This window comes from Macaca nemestrina, chromosome 17 (genome assembly GCF_043159975.1).
Source record: "Macaca nemestrina isolate mMacNem1 chromosome 17, mMacNem.hap1, whole genome shotgun sequence".
NCBI lineage: Eukaryota > Metazoa > Chordata > Mammalia > Primates > Cercopithecidae > Macaca > Macaca nemestrina.
Window position 1 is genome coordinate 81069291 of NC_092141.1, and position 8899 is coordinate 81078189.

An 8899-nucleotide genomic window follows, 5' to 3' on the forward strand; every position below is an offset into this window, starting at 1 on the left:
GTTCATATATATAAAATATGTATCATTGGCTTTATATTTCTTTGTATATAAATATATATCATATCTATATATAACTATATCATATATTTATCATATATTTAGTTACATCATATATTTGGATATATATCACATATTTTGTTCATGTATATTACACATGTAGTTCCTATATATATTTATCATTGGCTTTCTCTTCTATAAATATTTGCTATTGCAGGGTGTGGTGGCTCACACCTGTAATCCCAACATTTTGGGGGGCCAAGGTGGGTGGATTGCTTGAGCTAAAGAGTTCAAGACCAGCCTGGGCAACATAGTAAGACCCAAACTCTACAAAAAATACAAAAAGTTGGCTGGATGCTGTGGCGCACACCTGTAGTCCCAGCTACTTGGGAGACTGAGGTGGGAGGATGGCTTGGGCATCACTATATTCCAGCCTGGGTGACAGAGCAAGATCCTGTCTACAAAAAAAAAAAAAAAAAATTCCTACCAGTAAGTGAACAAATGAGTCTTCCCACTCTACTCTCATATACCCTCTGGTCCATCCTCTGAATTGGTGAGACTCATTTTCTGAAACACACACTTGGCTGCATTATTTGACACTGCAAGTATTCCCATGCCTTACAGTTACCCACAGAATGAGTGCCATGTGCTAAAGTGGCAAACCCAGGGGGCCACAGCCTGCCTCCCTGACACTGCTATGGTCTCATCCAAGTCCACATTCACCTCCTCAGCCTCACCCCCCAACATGCCAGCCACATACAATGACTACCAGCTCCCCACAAGTACCATGCTCTTTCCACCCTCAATACCTTTGTGGAGGTATTTCTAGCCTACAGTGACCCTCCTCCCTCTGACTGCCAGGCAAACTCTGAAAAGCTGCCCCTCATCCACCCACCACCCCTGCCTCATCCCTTCCCCTACCTTGCATAGCACCTCTATTGCCAGTTAGAGAATCTGCAGGGTGTAGCATGTGCACTTGTGTCTTTGCTTGTGTCCTTTCTGGGTCTAGGGGTAGGGACTACAGCAGTTTAGGGAACACTCAAAGTTTGCAGCCTTGGAAAATTCTTTCATGTTAGCTTTTAAATCATAAAATACAATGAAACTTGTGACAGAGATTAAAGCAGTCTCCTTAAATATCCCCTCAATTGTCTGTTTTTTGTGCCCCTCCCTTGAGATCTCATATATGAGAATATATATATGATCTCATATATATATTCTGTGTGTGTGTGTATATATATATACACAGAAAGAGAGAGAGAGAGAGAAGAAGAAGAAGGAGGAGGAGGAGAAGGAGGAGGAGGAGAAGGAGAAGGAGGAGGAGGAGGAGAAGAAGGAGAAGAAGAAGAAAATAGAGCAGTGAGATACAAATTTTTTATCCAAGCGAGGAAAAAACAATGACAAGAAATGGCCTTCACTGTTTCATTACGTTATTACATAACTTCAGCCTGAACTTGAATGACAGAGACGTTGGCAAAGTAGCTGCCTCCACCAAGAGGAGCTGCTGGGCACATCCGATGAATAAAAATGGCAAGAAGCCTAAAATGGACTGGAAATCACTTTGAGCTTTGACTTTTATTTCTCTGGAGTGACAGGAAGGGTAGCTGGAAGATTAAAACTCTCAGACCCAGCTCAGGCTGTCACCCCTGCAACCAAACCAATACACACAAACAAGCCCAACCTCAGTGTGCCTTCTTCTCTCTCTTCTTCCCTCTCCCCTCTCCTCCCCTCCTCTCTCCTCACTTCTCCTCTCCTCCCTTCTCCCCAGTTCCCAGCTTTCCTATCAAATGACTCCATCTGTCCCAAGACCAGTTTCCTTTTCTTTGCTCTGTTTTCTCTGAAGATCCCATGCTGAGTGGAGACAGAGCCAGGAATACTAACAGTTGGTGACCATCCAGGGACACCAGCCACTGTTGTTACCTTCAGTCTCACCAGCAAAAGCAATTAAAACAATATGCGTACAATAAAATATAAAAGCATATTTCACTTCTGGGAAAGGGAAAGTGGATTCAAGCATTAAAAGGAGAGCTTGGGTTGAAGCCGCCGGCAGCCGCAGGCTGTACTCCAAGAAAGAATGGAGCTAGAGAGCCAGGCACCAGCTCCCGTCTCTGGTAAGCGTAAGAGCTGGGTGGAGGGGATGACTGGGGAGGACCGAATGTGTCGGGAGACTTTGCATCCATTTTTAAAAACGGCTGGAATCACTATATCCTTAGCCCCCATTGGCTCACTCCATAAGTTACCCATTGGACCTCCCCAGACAGGGAGGTGGGGGTGACAGTGCCAATTTGCTAGACTCCAGCATACTCACTGTTTCTTGCATTTGCTCAAGGAACTTTTCTCTATCTTAAAAACCTGAGTGTGAAGATTTCTATTTTGACCTTGTGATGCCCAAGTCTCCTAGAAAAGTCTGAAAATAAATTATTTTGTGTCCCTAAGACTCCAGCAAATATTTCAGCAGGACTCAGCTTCATGCTTAGCCTAGCCCAGGAGAAACACATTCACAACCCTGCATTCAAAAAATATAGCCCTATTGGAGGCTCTGAGATACAGTCATGTACAAAAAGACAAAAAAAAAAAAAATCTTCTCTTCTAGATACTTGCTTTTTGGTGCAGGGGAGGGTAGTCAGAAAACTAAAAAAACAGACTGGGCATGGTAACTCATGCCTGTAATCCCAGTACTTTGGGAGGCCAAGGCTGGCAGATCGCTTGAGCCCAGGAGTTTGAGACCAGCCTAGCCAAAATGGTGAAACCCCATCTCTACTAAAAATACAAAAACTAGCTAAGCGGAGTGGTGCGCACCTATAATCCCAGCTACACCATAAGCTGATGCATGAGACTCACTTGAACTCGGGAGGCAGAGGTTGCAGTGAGCAGAGATCGTGCCACCGCACCCCAGCCTGGAGGACAGAGCAAGACTCCATCTCAAAAAAAATTAAAAAACATTGGAGTAATTAAAATTATAGATGTCAGATAGTGAGTGCGGTGGAAGAAAGACAATTGGAAAGGGTATATGATGTACTAGGAGTCGGTCGATTCGGGTCCAAGCAGCCTGCAGTGAGAAGATGCCACATGAACAAAGAAAGTCCTGAAAGACAACGTGAAGGAAGATGCAAATACCTAAAGATTCAGGATTACAGCAAAGCTTCCTGGGCATCTCACATTGTCCTACTCCGAGGCACGAGGAGCAAATGAAAATCAGAAGGGAGGAGAAGCAACGGAAACTGCATCACCCACTGTACTTCTTGCCATCTGGTGGGCCCTGGAAACCATCAGTGTATTTGGTTACTGTGTTTACACAGCCGGCAGGACACACACTGTTCACTCAGGGCTCCCCAGAGCTGTCGGAATGGTCTCAGCTTCCCGGGATTCCTGAGGCCCCCGCATCCGGGTGCTGGGGCTCGACAATTCCCCTGGGTTATCCAAAGACAGGGGCCCTCCAGGACCACCCCAGGCAGGGGCCAGGTCCTTATCTAAGCCAAGTCCTGGGCCTGAGTGTCAAGTCAGGAAGGAAGACTTGGGAAGTTGCCTGAACTAAGAAGGGAGATAGTCTGGCCGAGCAGGCTGCTGGACTGAGGATAGCAAATGAATGAAGGATGTCACACTGACCGACACGTCTGACCCTTGCAAAAAGCTCATTTAATGTTGGTTACGATTAATAATAACCATTGGTAAAACTGTTCCACGTACATGAAGTTTGTACCTGTCTACCAAGTATGTTACATGCAGGTGTTGTTTTTTGTTTGCATGGAATCCTACTTTTGACTGATTTTTAGAGTGAAAAAACTGAAGATAAGAAAGACTCACTACCTCTCCCACAAGTTGGCCCAGTTAATAAGTGGCAGCCAGCTTTTGAACCCAAGCCCATCCAGTCCTAAAACTTAGGTTCTTGATCTCTGTGCTCCAGCCTCACCTACCTTTAAGAGAGAACATCGAGGGCCAGGCGTGGTGGCTCACGCCTGTAATACCATCACTTTGGGAGGCCAAGGTGGGCAGATCACTTGAGGTCAGGAGTTTGAGACCAGCCTGGCCAACATGGTAAAACTCCGTCTCTACTAAAAATACAAAAATTAGCCATGCATGGTGGCAGTCCCTGTAGTCCCAGCTATCCGGGAGGCTGAGACAGGAGAATCGCTTGAACCGGGGAGGCAGAGGTTGCAGTGAGCTGAGATCATGTCACTGCACTCCAGCCTGGAAGACAGAACATCAAGGAAACGCTTTGTGTTCTTCTGAGCAAATCTACTCTCCTCTTTCTAATTTAGAACATCAGGAAGAAGACAGTTTGCATAATGAAAAGTCAAGGAAGGAGGTTATTCGTGCACTTAAGCCTCAACAACTTCTGGTCATTATTTTCAGGGAGGCTGCGTTTCTTTCAGCTGCTAAGGACAGTACCTAGGAGGCTGTGAAGAGCAAACCGATGGTTACAAGTTTAGACACACATTGGGCCACAGCGGGAGGCACCCAGTAGGTCCTCAATCTTGTAAACACGGTTGCATTTGTCATCCCTCACCCTCATGATGTGATTTGCAGAGTGTCTGAGATCAAATATTTGTAGTACTTCTGGGATGTGTTTTTCATTTCAGTGGCATGGAAAGTTGTCCTAAGAAAGGCTGGAATGACCTGTGGCCTCTGGAGGAAAATAAGGAAACTGGAGTCCCGGGAGGTAAGAGTTCCTATCTGAAGCCATTCCCCGAGTTAGTGCAAGAGCCCGAAGCCAGGGAAACCCCAACTCTCTTTCAGCATCACGTGCCATTCAGCTAAATTCTCAGGGCCCAGGACAGCCTTCTGTCACCCATGGGCTAGTCATCAGGAAAGCAAATAAGGATCCACAGTTAGAAGAAGAAAAATGTTCCCGCCCACCCTAACGCATCTGCACCACCTGTCAGCTGAAAACCCAAGACTCAGAACTGCCTCCGAGACACATCCAGCCAGAATCCAGAGAGACCTTTGAGACTGGGGCTGGGCCCACTCACCTCGCATGAGGAGGCAAAAGCAAACGCTTCTCCTCCCAGGGCTGACCAAGGCAGTGGGTGGACAAGCCTGGGCCAAGGCAAACAGGGACATGGCACCTGAAGGCACTATTGACAAACTGGGTGTGTTAATGGACCAAGCAGGGCTAGAATGGGAAGGATGGATTCTCCGAGGCCTCCCAGAGAGTGCAGGAGAGAAAAGAACTTCCAAACTCTCTCCTTTGGCCTTGGCTACCTCTGGAGAGAGCCCAGGTGTTTCACCTCCCTTCCTCCCTGCTTCTCTGCCTTTGCTCCGAGAGCCGGGCCTTCCTGCAGGCTGGCTGTTTAACGAGGCAGGTTGAGAATTTTCAGCCTCTAACTCATGTGTTCTAATCCTATTAAATATGCACCGGCTTCGAAACTCAGCTTTTTAAAAACTTGCTTCCCCACCCCCAGCACCACCCCCCGTCCCCCCCACCTCGCCTCACTTAGTCCCACTTGCTCCATTCCAGCTTGAAAAGCCATTGCTCAGTTGTTGGCAGGGGTCCCACCAGCGTTTTTGCAAGGATTTGGGCTGTGATTCAGCTACCTGCAGCTGTTCCCCAGTTACCACCCACGTAAAGGAATTTCTGATATTAAAACGGGTGACAAACTTCCTCCCCCCTTCCCCCAACACATTAGTTTGATTGACATCCACAGCCCAAGTGGCCAAGTTCACCGTCACTTGGTTCTCCCTATTCACTTAATAATACATTTAATTTGACCCACCAACCACTCCTCCCCATGCTTTATACACACTGCCTTCTCACCCTGAAGGGTGTCTTCTGATAAGACCATCAAAATAGCATTCGGGGATATTTAAAAACAATCTACTGAATCTTTCTGGAATTAAATTTTGTTCTCCCTTTATCATCCAATTAAATCTTCCCACCACTGCAATAAATCCTCCTAATTCTGCTCCCCACCCCCACCTCCACCCCATGTGTAATGTCATCAAATGGGAGTGGGGAGAGGCAAGGAAAAGAGAGGGGGCTGAAGTTGAAGATCCAAGTTCAGATAGTTCCATGGAGCTTTTCAGAGCTCAGGCTGGAGGCCACCTGCTTCTCTCCAACTATGCAGAGATGCCAGGGTGTTCATGTTGACCAGATGGAATTGTCTCCAGCAGAGCATACTGAGCAAGTATCCACAAAGCTGAGCACAGGCCTGAGCTTCCCGGCTTCAGCTACTTTCTTTTGTGTGTGTGTTGGGGTTGGCACGGGGGGAAAAATGGGGTGGATGTGCAAACAGTGCAGATGGCCCTGCAAGTCAACTGCCCATCCTCCTTCTGGCAGAAGTCCCATCTCAGCCTGGGCTCACCAACTATATGATTCCTTTCAAAGGAGGACGCAATAGAAACCAATCTAACACCCACAAAAGCCTCAACAGTTAGCATTCAAGGTACCTACCTTGAGAGTGGACATTCGAAAGGAGGCTTTTGATCACTGACCAAGCTGGAGCCCCTGGATACCAGGCCCCGGGCTTTCTCTGAATTTCTCCCATTCAGTTTGGCAGACACTCTGCGGTGGAACAATAGCAATGGCCCCACCAGTACCATCAACCCCAAGGCCGTGTCCCCTTGCTTCTGGGCAGTAGCCAGTAATGTGATCCTTCAAGGCAGGGCCAAACCCCCTGTTGGGAATTCAGCCAATCTTGGGGCTCTTCAAGGAAGAAAAATTCCTTTCCCTGACCTCTGCAGGTGATCGGATTGAGGTCCCTGCAGCTTGAAATTTGATTTGATCTTTGATCTCTGCTTGCACAGCTGCAATGGTTATTATGCTCTATAAAGTGTCCCAGAGCCCTTCCTTGCTCACCTGCCTTCCATAGTGAATGCTTGGGGCCAGGTATTCCTGAGCAGGGGAAGAATATTACTTCTCTGTTTTTCTCATCCTGCACTCCCTACGTTTCAGTCCTGCCTTCTCATTCCCCTCATTCCCAGGACTTAACCCCAAATTCCAAGACCGTGGACATTTTCAAGTCCTTCTAAATGAGAGCATGTGGTTTCATGAAGAAAAAAAAAAAGTACTGTGTGTTAAGAGCCAACTATGTAACGAAGGTCATAGCCCCAGAATGCCGCATGTGTCTAGAGAAGTCTTGTAGAAGTGTGGTCCTCAAAGTAAGTTTTCCTGGGTTTAGTCCACTTCCCTGTCATGGTGAGATCATTCTGTGGCAGGGAGATATGTATAAGGAAGCAAGTTTAATACGGTTCATCACACCTATTTCTTTTTTATTAGCAGCAAGTGACATAATAATAGATACTTACTGAAAGTGAACTATATTTTGGATATCATGCTAATTACCTGCATGGATGCTTTTAAGCTTCCCAGACTCTAAGAAGAATGTACTATTATCTTACCTCATTTTAAAGATGAGGAAACTGAAATTTAGAGGGGTTAAGTAGCTGGTTTACGATTACACAAGCAGTGAGCAAATAGAGTTGGGATTCCCTCACATGTCTGTCTGATCTTGAACTAGTTCTTAACCAAATTCACATTATCCCTCTTTGAGGTTATTTGTCTACACTGCAAAATTACACAAGCAGGTGAGCAGCGATGTCTTGTCTACATTGTTCACAGTCTGAGAAAATCATTTCAAGATTTATTGATTGGCTATCTTGATTTTAAACTGAAAAATAAGTCCCAAATGACATGCTTTCGCCTTTTATTTTTTTAATTCAAATTAAACTTTTAATGAACAGCTTTAAAGGACAATAAAAGGGTTAAACATATCATTTTAAGGAAACAGCCAAATAGATATGATTTGGAAATTTTCCTACTAACATTTCCTCCCTGGGCCCCCCTCCTCCTGACCTCACCTTTGGGCCTGGACTTGGTAAGGAGATTTCTCTGCAAGTCTGTCTAGAGAGTCAAACACTTCTCTGGTTACCATGAGATTCAAGTCTGCTTAATTAAATGTTTTAGCTAGCATTTTTGCTTAAGTTTCCATGAAGGTATGAAAAAGCCATTGCAATTGTTTTAAAGCTCTGATAATACTATCTTTAGTTCCTTCAAGGAAGGGGACTACTCAGGCCCCTATCCCACCACCTTCACTGACGGCTTCATTTCCTTATACTTTAGCTCCTTTCTCTCTCTGATTTCGCCCATCACTGTCCATGTGGAAGAAGCACGAAGAGAAATTTGAGTTGCGCTGGGTCTCTCTGCCAACTGCATGAACCCTGAAAGTCCGTCCTCCCATTTATAAGTTGTTCCCAGAATCTAATCCCTCCCATCTTCCTTCATTTTCTCATTTTCTTTCTTTCTTTCTTTTTTTTTTTTTTTTTTTTTTTTTTTTTTGTTGTTGTTGTTGTTGTTGAGATGGAGTTTCACTCTTGTTGCCCAGGCTGGAGTGCAATGCCATGATCTTGGCTCACCACGACCTCCGCCTCCCGGGTTCAAGCGATTCTCATGCCTCAGTCTCCTGAGTGGCTGAGATTACAGGCATGCGCCACCACGCCCTGCTAATTTTGTATTTTTAGTAGAGATAGAGCTTCACCATGTTGGCTAGGCTCATCTTGAACTCCCGACCTCAGGCGATCCACCCGCCTTGGCCTCCCAAAGTGCTGGGATTAAAGGCGGGAGCCACTGCACTTGGCCTGTTTTATTTTCTTTATTGGGTGGAGGTTTGTCTTAAGTTTCCCCCACTTCTGATTAATAACCTCAATAGGACTTTGCTTACTAAAAAAAATAATAACTTACTAAAAAATAAAAATTAGTAACCGTAATAACTGCATTCTCGTAGCATCTAGCAACCTTCACAACAGAGTTGTGACAAAGAGCTGAATTACCAAATCTCAGTTTCTACAAAAAATGTGATCCTTAAGAAGAAGGCAGTAGTGGTCTTTCCAATCAAAAGCATTATCTCAACTTTTGGCTATAGACATTTTCAAAATTGCAGAAAAAAACTGAAAGAATAGTATAGGAACC

The 8899-nt window shown here is 45.4% G+C and overlaps 1 long non-coding RNA gene across 1 annotated transcript; it reads left to right on the plus strand.

The window, feature by feature from the left end:
- Nucleotides 1-1677: 1677 nt before the first annotated feature.
- LOC105469088 (uncharacterized) lies at nt 1678-8204 on the plus strand. Its single transcript, XR_979795.3, has 3 exons — nt 1678-2105; nt 4575-4654; nt 8054-8204. It is a non-coding gene; the product is annotated as an uncharacterized lncRNA (long non-coding RNA).
- The last annotated feature ends 695 nt before the right edge of the window (nt 8205-8899 follow it).